We start from the raw sequence: 12,231 nt of genomic DNA on the forward strand, positions 1-12,231 counted from the left end.
GCCAAGACCAAAGTAAATACAGTTCTTATCCATGAGTTGTTATATGCAGACGATGCAGCTGTAGTAGCGAACACAGAAGATGAGCTGCAGTATATAATCAACAAATTATCAAATTCCTGTGAAAAGATTCGTCTACTCATCAGCCTTCAAAAGACTAAGATCATGGCGCAGAGCACTACCAACCTTCCATCCATTAGCATCTCTCCTCTCCAGATAGTTGATGACTTTACCTACTTGGGATCCACAATATGTAGCAACTTGTCCATGGACACTGAACTTACTAACAGAATCGCAAAGGCATCATCTGTCTTGGCTAGATTGAAAAACAGAGTATATAACAACGGACTGCTTACCACAAAAACTAAATTAAAAGTCTACAACGCTTGTGTTATAAGCACCCTTCTCTATAGCTGTGAGACATGGACAACTCTTTCTAGGCATGAATCTCGACTCAACAGCTTCCATCTCCACTGTCTCCGGAAGATCCTTCAGATCTCTTGGAGAGATAGAGTACCCAACACCGAAGTCTTTCATCGTGCAAGCACAACCAGCATCTTTGTACTCCTGAGTCATCGACGTCTAAGATGTTTGGGACATGTCAGGTGCATGGATCCTGAACGGATACCGAAACAGCTGCTGTACGGCGAACTTCAGGAAGGTGTGAGACCAGTGGGACGACCGCATCTTCGTTTCAAGGATGTCTGCAAGAGAGACCTGACCAAGACCAGAATCAATCCAAGTCGCTGGGAAAGCATTGCAGATGACCGTGTCAAGTGACGAGTAACTGTGCACAATGGCGTCAAGCTCTCAGAGGACGAACACACATGGGAACAAATCAGGAAGAGGACAAAGCGAAGAGACAGAGCGGCTTCTGTTCGAAGTCCCTCAAATTTCACATGTCCAAACTGCAGTAGGGACTGCCACTCTCGAGTGGGACTTTTTAGCCACAGCAGACGCTGCAGACTCTGAACCAAGCATGCTACACCATCATCTCTCAAGGATGGACGGATGCCATTTCAGTTTGACGTAACAAATGAGAAAAAAACTGATGCTTCGTCTTTCTAAAAAGTAAAATGCAGGTTCCACTTCCTCAAGCTCCTTCTGTTGTGTGTGAAATTGCACTTCTGTACCATCTTAAAAATTTTTTTTTCGTACCGAAGTACTTTCTGTGTTGTTTTTCGATTCTGTTTCCTTCTCTAAAATACAAGTTATCCCTGCAAGTTGCAAACAATTATAGAGTCCAATAAATGTCACTTTCGTACAGATCTGGGCTCCACCATCCATGTAAATAAGCTACCACGTTGTGTATGTGCACTTCCCGCGTAAAAACACTTGAAAATCACACACGGAAAGAACTGTTGAGGAAAGCAATGCGAGTTGAGGTCACGTGACTTGAATTGACTTGAGGAGAAGTGACGTGATGGAGAGTGAGTATACCTCTTGACATGATGGTGCGGCGATGTGACGGTGCCGTGACGGATAGTGTGAATTGGCCTTTTACCAAAGAATACAATAAAATTCTAAACTCTTTGAAGAGTTGCGTGTCTGCAGATGAAATTTCCATGCCACCTTTTGGTTAGTTTGCCATTGTTGTTGTTGTGGTCTTCAGTCCTGAGACTGGTTTGATGCAGCTCTCCATGCTACTCTATCCTGTGCAAGCTTTTTCATCTCCCAGTACCTACTGTAACCTACATCCGTCTGAATCTGCTTAGTGTATTCATCTCTTGGTCTCCCTCTACGATTTTTACCCTCCACGCTGCCCTCCAATACTAAATTGGTGATCCCTCGATGCCTCAGAACATGTCCTACCAACCGATCCCTTCGTCTGGTCAAGTTGTGCCACAAACTTCTCTTCTCCCCAATCCTATTCAATACTTCCTCATTAGTTATGTGATCTACCCATCTAATCTTCAGCATTCTTCTGTAGCACCACATTTCGAAAGCTTCTATTCTCTTCTTGTCCAAACTATTTATCGTCCATGTTTCCCTTCCATACATGGCTACACTCCATACAAATACTTTCAGACAGGACTTCCTGACACTTAAATCTATACTCGATGTTAACAAATTTCTCTTCTTCAGAAACGCCATTGCACAGATAATTTTCGTCTCCAAGTGGTATTTCTTTTATAAATAAATATGTTCGTGGCCCCTGAATTATCCCTGTGTGAAACCTATTTTTGGATCCAACATTCGGTTTTGTCTACTTGTATTTAACTCTCATGACAGTTCTAATGCCATAATGTGCACTATCCTCATTCATACCCACCCATATGAATTCAGTGGATGCCATATTGAAAGCTGTGCGACTACGTAGAATTTGCGGCATACTGTGTCAATGACAGCTCACAATGCCACTACAGAAAGCCTCAAGCTGTGGCGCCACATTAGTTGAGTTTGTGGACCCAGCCTTACGAGTGTCAGCAGCTGTTTCTATCTGGGAGCGAGTAACTATTTCAGACGAATTTAGTAATTCTTGATTGCAAGTTTAAATGCATGCAAGCTCTCGATAAAGCTAAGATCTTTAGCGCGTGCCATTTCAATTACACACTGATTTCAAGTGGGCCCTGCATGGAGACGAGTGCTCGCAAAGTGTGGCGGACAAGCCGACTCGTGTGATGTCAAAAGTTGGTTGTGAGGCCAGTTTTTTCGTGGACCCCGGAGATCGAATGATGACGTCATGGAACCCAAACTCACCTTAAACCTTGTAAAAAGGGATTAAAGTATTTATACTACTGCTATCATGAACTAGACTTACATGTAACACAAGAATGAACAATTTCATCTTTCGTGCTACACATCCTATTGTCTTGAATAAATCTCATACAAAGTAGAAGTATTACAGAAAAAATGGTTCTGATTTAGATTCAAGACTTCACACTTGACGAAAGAGAACAGAAGGGAATAGAATGTGAAAACATTTCAAAACACGTTTCAAACGATGGCATTCACTCAGGCTGTCAATGGAGAGGTGGGAACGAACAGGACGTCAAAATCGAGGTTTCTCGGGAACATGGGAACAAAATTTTGATGTTGACATTGGTGGAGGGGGGGGAGGGTGTCATTGGTGGCCAATATCGGTAATTAACTTATTTCTCACTTTTTTTGCGAATGGACCACTTAGGATCACACTACAATTTCATTTCTTCTTTAATCAAAATATCCACGGGTGTACTGCCGGTCTACAGTGTCCAACGGGCACAATATTTCGGCGATCATACATGTCGCCATCATCAGGTGAACTGACGGACTGAGCTCCTGTGAACGTGCCGGACGGAGATCCGTACGCTAAAGCTGCTCAGAGGGAACTGGGTTCGGTCGCGGTGGCGGCCGATTTAAATACCCTCCGCCCGCGGCGCGCTCCCTCCGCCGTCCGGCCCCGCGCCACGGTCGCGCGGTGAAATAGATTGCGACGGCGTTTGAGATGAGGTCGGTGTGATGGCTCTGTCCGCCGTGGTCGTCACAACTATACGTTTGCTCGATTTACTCTTGATTAATCCAATCGAATAAAACTCGTGCACTAGTGGGGAGCGCCAAACATGACCTCGGTTTGGGGAAGGCCGGCGTCTACCAGATTCCGCGTCAATGTGGCAAGTCGTATATTGGTCAGACTATGCGTACCGTCGAGGATCGATGCCGTGAACACCAGAGGCACACTCGACTGATGTATCCGAGCAAGTCGGCGGTCGCTGAACATTGTTTGTCGGAAAATCACGCTATGGAGTATGAACGCACGAGGATTCTGGTACAGACGTCGAGATACTGGGACAGCGTTGTTAGAGTCCATCGAAATTCGCACCAATGACGACTTCATAAACCGTGACTGTGGCCATTATCTTAGCAAGGCTTGGGAACCAGCGATTGGGTTAATCAAGAGTAAATCGAGCAAACGTATAGTTGTGACGACCACGGCGGACAGAGCCATCACACCGACCTCATCTCAGACGCCGTCGCAATCTGTTTCACCGCGCGACCGTGGCGCGGGGCGCGGACGATGGAGGGAGCGCGCCGCGGGCGGAGGGTATTTAAATCGGCCGCCGCCGTGACCGAACCCAGTTCCCTCTGAGCAGCCTTAGCGTATGGATCTCCGTCCGGCACGTTCACAGGAGCTCAGTCCGTCAGTTCACCTGATGATGGCGACATGAAAGATCGGCGAAATATTGTGCCCATTGGACACGGTGGACCGGCAGTACACCCGTGGATATTTTGATTATCAAATACGCTGGGAGAAACTCAAGAATCACGTTTCTTCTTTGTCTGAAGTTTCCTCTTTCTCAAAGTGTTCCTTCATATGGACACTGGGCTGTTGCTTATGTTCATCCGTCCAGGCTCTTCCAGTCTTCTTAATTATTTCGACTTAAAATACTTCCAAATTTTGTATCATGATCCGAAATGTGTCCCTATTTAACATCCGAAATTCCTGAATGTTGAACATTTCCATATCTTTATGAGCTTCCTTAATCCATGTCGTTGTTGTCTTCTTTTTCCACAGGTAGTCGAATATCCTTTTGGTTAGACTGGTTTTGTCCTTTCTGTGCAGGTGTCCTAGAAATGATAACCTCCTCTTTTTCATGGTCTCCAAGAGCTTTCTACCTTTTCGTAGATTTCATTGTTGGTCCAAAGTTTCCAGACAGTTTCAACTTGCATAGAACCCATGACTTTTCGTAATATTCTTCTTTCTAGTATCTCCAGCTTTTCCAACTTTTAATTCATTGAGAGGCATTTGCTGGCATGCAGATACTCTGTTTTTACCACAGCATTGTACTGTTTAATTTTGGAATTCCAAGAGATGCACTTTTTGTTGTAAATGTTTTTAGGTAATCCACAAGCTCTCTCCATTTTTGAGACCTGGTCCCCCAAAGCAGCTTTCTTCAGTTCGTTCTCTTGTATGGCTTCACCGAGGTATTTCAAATTTTTACCCTCTCAATTCATCCAGCCTCTGTTTCAAGGAATTGTGGTCCATGTTTGTCACTTGTCATGAATTTGGCCTCCTTTTTCGAGATGCTTCCTAGTAGGTTCATCTGTATGGCCACTACTTCTAAATTCTCTGAATGTATTGCAAAATCATCAGCGAAAGCCAAGCAGTTGGCTTTGATTCCTCTCGATTTTCTTCCTAGACTGATTGGACTAATGCTTTGATTTTCAAGTTCAGAATTCCAAATTCTCGCAATCATGTCCAGGACACAATTAAATAGTATTGGTGATAATCCATCGCCCTGTCGCACACCTTTCTTGATTTCAAATGGTTGGGATTTTGTGCTTTTTGGTCTTCTTAGCCTTGACTTATTTGTTTATTCGGATAAACCTTCGTAGGTTATGATAATTATCTTTGGTTTCGGTTGTGTTTAATTTTTGTTGTTCTGAGGCTTCATTCATCCTTCGAGAGTGCCATTGCATTTAAGCTTCAGCCCACTTTCTTCCTTTCCCAGACCTCTATCTTCCTGGAAATCCTGGCTTTTGTGTTGATTTCCTAAAATGCTTCCTGTTATCTAATATGTCAATTCTAATTCAATTTTTTTCATATATTTATCAATTTCGGTAAACTATGTGGTTGAAGATCTTATGGGTTAGTTTGTTTTTATCCAGTCAGTATCTGTTTCTACAAAACTGTAATCATATTTTCCTCATTACATCAATCAGTTTTTCACTTTCAGATAGAGGTTCCTTTGATCTTAAATTGTCTCCAACATTACTATTACCTCTAGGTCCCAGTATTTATATTAGAACTCTCCTTTAACCTTTTCAGGACCCCCCCAAATCTCGCTAGTCTTGTGTTCCAGTTCTGAGGTAACAGGAAAGCTGTGGCGCCCTGAAAATATTATAAGTTCGGAGTTGGCGTGGCCACATGGGCCACTTGGCAAATTGAGGCTCGTCAACAACTGCATGGTGCCGAACATTAATTGGAGCGAGATTGGAACCCCTAGCACGTGGTCTAGGCTGACCATGTGGATGGGAATTCCATGTTGACGCCTTGTCAAGGAATGGGCTTTGTGTTGATGAAGATTTGTATGCTAGGAGTGCCAAAGATGGCGGACTTTGAGAAACCATAATGGCAGACATTTTACAGTTCATGTAGAAATTAATAATAGCCAGAGGAATCATGATACCTTAAGAAGAAACATGTAGATACTATTATTTGCACGACGATTCTGTTGGTGTTATCAGATTTTCAATATATTTACTAGTTTAAAGTTTAGTATCTGACTATAAATTATACAAGTAACACCAGGCAATGAATTTTCAAAATCTAAACAGTTCATCCGATTTTGTCGATTAATGTGTCTTTAGAAATCTATTAGCGTAAGCCTAAATTGGTATGAGTTACAGGCATGTAACTTGAATAGTACGTGATTTATTGGAGGTCAAAGTGGCAGATTACTAGTGGTCACGTCAGGCCATAAGTACTCCACAGTTACACGAAAAACGGTAGTAGCTTGCTTATAAATGTGTTTATTCGTCGATGTCTTTGTTTATATCCGATATATACTATTCATGAAAAAATTGGTCAAATATTTTCTGTGCTTAGAAAGCACAGATACATTAGGCTACTGGGCTACTTTTGTTTCTATTCTTTCGATATATGTTTATTTGATTTGTTTATGTATTTCATAATGTGTGTTAGAGCGTGTTTATCGTCCAGCCTGAGGATATTTATTTAATTTTAAGTTAATTAAATGTAAATCCAGTATTTCGTGTGTGTTTAAATATGTTTGTGAGTGTGCGTTGGCTTGGAGACATGGTGGAAGCTCTAGCCAATCACAGCGTTCGTTACTACGATGGTAGACTGGATGGGAGTGGGGGAGGAGCATCGGGTCGCACAGGACACAAGGGAGTGCTGGACAGGAAGGCGCGATGGACGATTGCAGGAAATACTTCGAGAGTGCTGAGCAGTTTGTGCGTGGTGGCGGGAGATAGAAATATTTCGTAGTGACGACTTGTGCACTTGTGAGATTTCCGTGGCTTCTGCAGTGAACATGTAGTATACGTTTTGAACTGAATATCTTGTGAGCATTGTTGTTGTCCATAACTAATTACGTGAAGTATAAATCTATTGTTTCCCTGTCATTCAACTTATATTTTATTTAATTGCTGGACTATCGGCACCAATAAGTGTTTTGCAGAAATAAATGGCATTCTTAAAGGTACTTCTGATATCGTACTCATCATTTAAAGTTATTAAAAATAGTACCTACTGATATTATTTAACTGTAATCTTTCATTTATAAATTTCTACGTTACATTCAAAAATTCTTAATTGCCGAGCGATAGGAACCTTCGACCATTCGATTCTTGCGTACATTCATATTGTGTACTGTAGACTCAGCAGTATTTGGCTTGTAATGAGTCATCTACGTATCCCAGCCCCTAGTCAAAGAAACCAGCCAAAACTCTTAATACTTCAACTCTATGTCTGAGGGTACGTAGTTGAGGGCCACCAGTAATATTTTTTTTAATAGCCTGCAATTGGGGGCTCATCTGGGATTTGTGTCCTGCAAAGTAGTAATTCATTTGCTCTCTGTTATTCAGGGTACTATGTGAAGTGTAAAAGCCTTTGCAAAACCAGTAGAGATTTCTATAGATTGGACCTCTCACAAAACACAGTGTGGCATAGGTTTTTACCCGCAAGTAGGTTATGGAAATAGTGAAATTACGCAGTATTTTTACAACTAACACATGCTATCAATAGAGGTCCTAATCTACCACGTTAAAGGCAATTTTCATGGGGGTTCAGAATCGAGTACAGGGAACAGTAGCAGTTAGCGAGTTTAACAGACAGTGGTTTTGAGACGGTTGGAACATGCAGTAACCGGCAGCAGCTGCAGTTACATTAAGTGAGTTCTCCAGTGGTGGACGCAGTTTAACAGCAGTACGACGGCACCGTTTTCGAGTACTCCAGGGCAGTCTTCAATGTCGACTTCCACTACAACCGACAGCATCAGCATGGCAGAGGGAACCATCTCAGATCAGATAAGTGCCTACACAAATAGTGAAATAGTGTTTAACTCTGAAGTTCAAGCTCCACTTATAGATCTTGTTAATATAAAACTGTCACCTAGTATGCTTAATTCTGAAAATGGAAGTGAGCCAGTTAGTCCAAAATCAGAGCATGAATGTGTAACTAGTAGGAATCCAGGCAAAGGAGAATGAATGTGGAGGAGATATGATGTCTCAGCTAATGCAAATGATCCAGGGATTGGGAAAAAATATGAATACAATGGCAAATAATATCAGTACAATTCGAACAGATATGGGTACATTGCAAACAAATATGGGCACATTGAAAACAGTTCCGGATACAGTTCGGACTGTTATGGGTGCAATGTGAACTGAAATAGGTTCCGCTAGGAGAAAGGAAGTTGAAAAAAATATGGGTAACCTTGAAAAAGCAACTGATGATAAATTAAAATGTGTGTGAGTGGATATGGGGAAAATTACAGATGAAGTTGTAATAGTGAAATCTAAAATCGAATCAGTGGAAAAAGATCTTGGGAAAAAAATGGATAAGATACAGACGGACCTTGGGGGCAAGGTAAGTGACTGTATAAAAGCACAAGATGCAGGTAAAAGCGATATAAATTTAGCAATTAGTGACATTCTCAATCGTGTAGGTGATGGGAAGAAAGAAATTAAAGATAAAATAGAGCCCAGTATCACTAGTAAAAATTAATTCGAAGAACAAATGCAACAGATAAATAGTGATTTAAATTCGTTAGCCTTCCAACGGGCCACGCCGGTTATAAATATATCTTGGGCAGATACCGGATCTGTGAAATGTTACACAGATGATGGAAGATATCAACCAGTAAATTTCTTGGCTGCATGTAGGGACGCTTTTGTTCACAGCATGTTGGGTGAAGTGAAAATAAAATACACTCCTGGAAATTGAAATAAGAACACCATGAATTCATTGTCCCAGGAAGGGGAAACTTTATTGACACATTCCTGGGGTCAGATACATCACATGATCACACTGACAGACCCACAGGCACATAGACACAGGCAACAGAGCATGCACAATGTCGGCACTAGTACAGTGTATATCCACCTTTCGCAGCAATGCAGGCTGCTATTCTCCCATGGAGACGATCGTAGAAATGCTGGATGTAGTCCTGTGGAACGGCTTGCCATGCCATTTCCACCTGGCGCCTCAGTTGGACCAGCGTTCGTGCTGGACGTGCAGACCGCGTGAGACGACGCTTCATCCAGTCCCAAACATGCTCAATGGGGGACAGATCCGGAGATCTTGCTGGCCAGGGTAGTTGACTTACACCTTCTAGAGCACGTTGGGTGGCACGGGATACATGCGGACGTGCATTGTCCTGTTGGAACAGCAAGTTCCCTTGCCGGTCTAGGAATGGTAGAACGATGGGTTCGATGACGGTTTGGATGTACCGTGCACTATTCAGTGTCCCCTCGACAATCACCAGTGGTGTACGGCCAGTGTAGGAGATCGCTCCCCACACCATGATGCCGGGTGTTGGCCCTGTGTGCCTCGGTCGTATGCAGTCCTGATTGTGGCGCTCACCTGCACGGCGCCAAACACGCATACGACCATCATTGGCACCAAGGCAGAAGCGACTCTCATCGCTGAAGACGACACGTCTCCATTCGTCCCTCCATTCACGCCTGTCGCGACACCACTGGAGGCGGGCTGCACGATGTTGGGGCGTGAGCGGAAGACGGCCTAACGGTGTGCGGGACCGTAGCCCAGCTTCATGGAAATGGTTGCGAATGGTCCTCGCCGATACCCCAGGAGCAACAGTGTCCCTAATTTGCTGGGAAGTGGCGGTGCGGTCCCCTACGGCACTGCGTAGGATCCTACGGTCTTGGCGTGCATCCGTGCGTCGCTGCGGTCCGGTCCCAGGTCAACGGGCACGTGCACCTTCCGCCGACCACTGGCGACAACATCGATGTACTGTGGAGACCTCACGCCCCACGTGTTGAGCAATTCGGCGGTACATCCACCCGGCCTCCCGCATGCCCACTATACGCCCTCGCTCAAAGTCCGTCAACTGCACATACGGTTCACGTCCACACTGTCGTGGCATGCTACCAGTGTTAAAGACTGCGATGGAGCTCCGTATGCCACGGCAAACTGGCTGACACTGACGGCGGCGGTGCTCAAATGCTGCGCAGCTAGCGCCATTCGACGGCCAACACCGCGGTTCCTGGTGTGTCCGCTGTGCCGTGCGTGTGATCATTGCTTGTACAGCCCTCTCGCAGTGTCCAGAGCAAGTATGGTGGGTCTGACACACCGGTGTCAATGTGTTCTTTTTTCCATTTCCAGGAGTGTACGTTAAAAGGCATTTGGAGGGAGACCCACAGTCTTGGGCAAATGTTAAATGTAGTTCGTGTGAATTGTATGAAGAGTTCAAAAAGTGTTTTTTGAATAAAATTTGGTGCAAGGCAAAACAGACACGGATCCAAAATGAATTTTTAAATGGGCCGAGTTACAGGTAGGGTAATGGGACAATGAGAGAATTTTGCAAGCGCGAACTTGGCATGCTTATGCAAGTGAAACATCTGTTGGCGGTTTTAAGAAATCACCACGTTAAAAAGGCGATTACCAGAAAATATGCAGTGAGATATTGTTCATAGTCCATGTGATTCTGTGAACGAATTTCTAGAATTTGTAGAAAAATTAGAGAGGGCTTTGAAGTTCAAACCTCAGAGCAAACCAGGTGGTAGTATCAATATGGAATTCCAAATAATCATCACCAAAATAATAATCGTGAGAGAAATCGAAGAAATTCTCAAGGAGATAGTAGCTGGAATGAGCAGAATGGTCGGAGAACGAACGGGAGTGATAACTTCCGTGAATGGGACCCACGTAAAGAATGCAGATTTGACGGTGGAATTTCGCTCGAAGTGCAATCGCATGACTACCGGTCAGTAAATTGATGTTCGCCACATCTCAGGTACGGTGATGGTGATCTGAACAGCTGATGAAAAGGACTGGAGATAATGGTAATGGTAGAAATGTTTATAGGTTTGGAGAAAGGCAAGTATGTAATATGGATTATATTAAAGGGGAAGGTTAAATGGGTGGCTCTTTCAATAAAAGCAGGCGCGAACGGCAGAAGCACAGATTTGTGAGAGATTTAAGTAAAAGTAATGGGAATAAATTTGCAGGGAATTATCAAAGTTATGGATGTGTAATGAATGAGCGTGTGAATGGTGATGAATGGAAAGATTCAGTGGTTTAAAAAGAAGTTAAAGAGGAGATGAATTTTGTGAAAGCAAATTGTGTGGAGAGTTCTGAAGAGGTATTAGCAAATAGTAGCAATTGCAGTAAGGAAGGTGTTGTAGTAGCAAGTATTTGTGAGTGAAAAGCGTCGATGTTAGTGAAGGTGGCGTAGCTTTGGTCTCGCCAGCTGCAAGTGAGAGTGATTGTATTTTGGCTGAAAGTGTCCATACTACTAAGGGAGGCTTAGTATTCGTCTCACCGGCAGTTGAAGTTAAAAATGTATCGGCGGAGGTACATGATTTCTGTTTAAAGGAGCAGAGTAATGGTAATTTATGTAATGATGTAAAAGCTACTGGTATTGATACTTCGGAGGAAGGAATCTATATGTTTCTAGTCACGAATGAGGCGAAATGAAACTTATTGATGAACGCGTAGATTTAAAACGTTTGTCAGAGTGTGTACGTGAGAATGTATGTAAAGTAGGATTGGAGGTTAATCTGGATGAAAAGTGTGTAGAAATGGCAGTGTGTGCTGATTTTTGTACGATCACAGCGGAATGTAGCAAGTCTGGAAGTCCCAAAACTGTACAACAAATAGCAGCAGTTTGTGTAATGTAGCGGTGGAGGATAAAGTTGTGTACGATTCATGTAAAGTTAATTTGTCGACAGAGGAAAGTAAGGTTTCTGATGTGAATTTATGTAGTGATTTAAATGATGTGTCAGCAGATAAGGTTGCTGAAATAAATAATTATGGTGATGATGGCTTAGGCATCAATGTATTATTTCAGGAAGATAAAGTGTTTAACAGTGAATTGATGTGTAATTTTGTTGGAGATGCAAGTGTCGATATTTTGGAGGGGAAAATAGTAAAGTTGTGCATGCTGTGGGTAGTGAATTGTCAAAATGTGTGGAAGAACTAACAGAAAATTTAGAGAGGGCTGAAGTAAATAGTGTGGATGAGGATAATTTGTGTAATGAACTTTGTACGAATTGGTGTATGAAGGAGGAGTGTGATTTTAGTGTGACTGATTGGCGTTGGTAAGG

The sequence above is a fragment of the Schistocerca americana genome, chromosome 2 (assembly GCF_021461395.2).
Source record: "Schistocerca americana isolate TAMUIC-IGC-003095 chromosome 2, iqSchAmer2.1, whole genome shotgun sequence".
Taxonomy (NCBI): domain Eukaryota; kingdom Metazoa; phylum Arthropoda; class Insecta; order Orthoptera; family Acrididae; genus Schistocerca; species Schistocerca americana.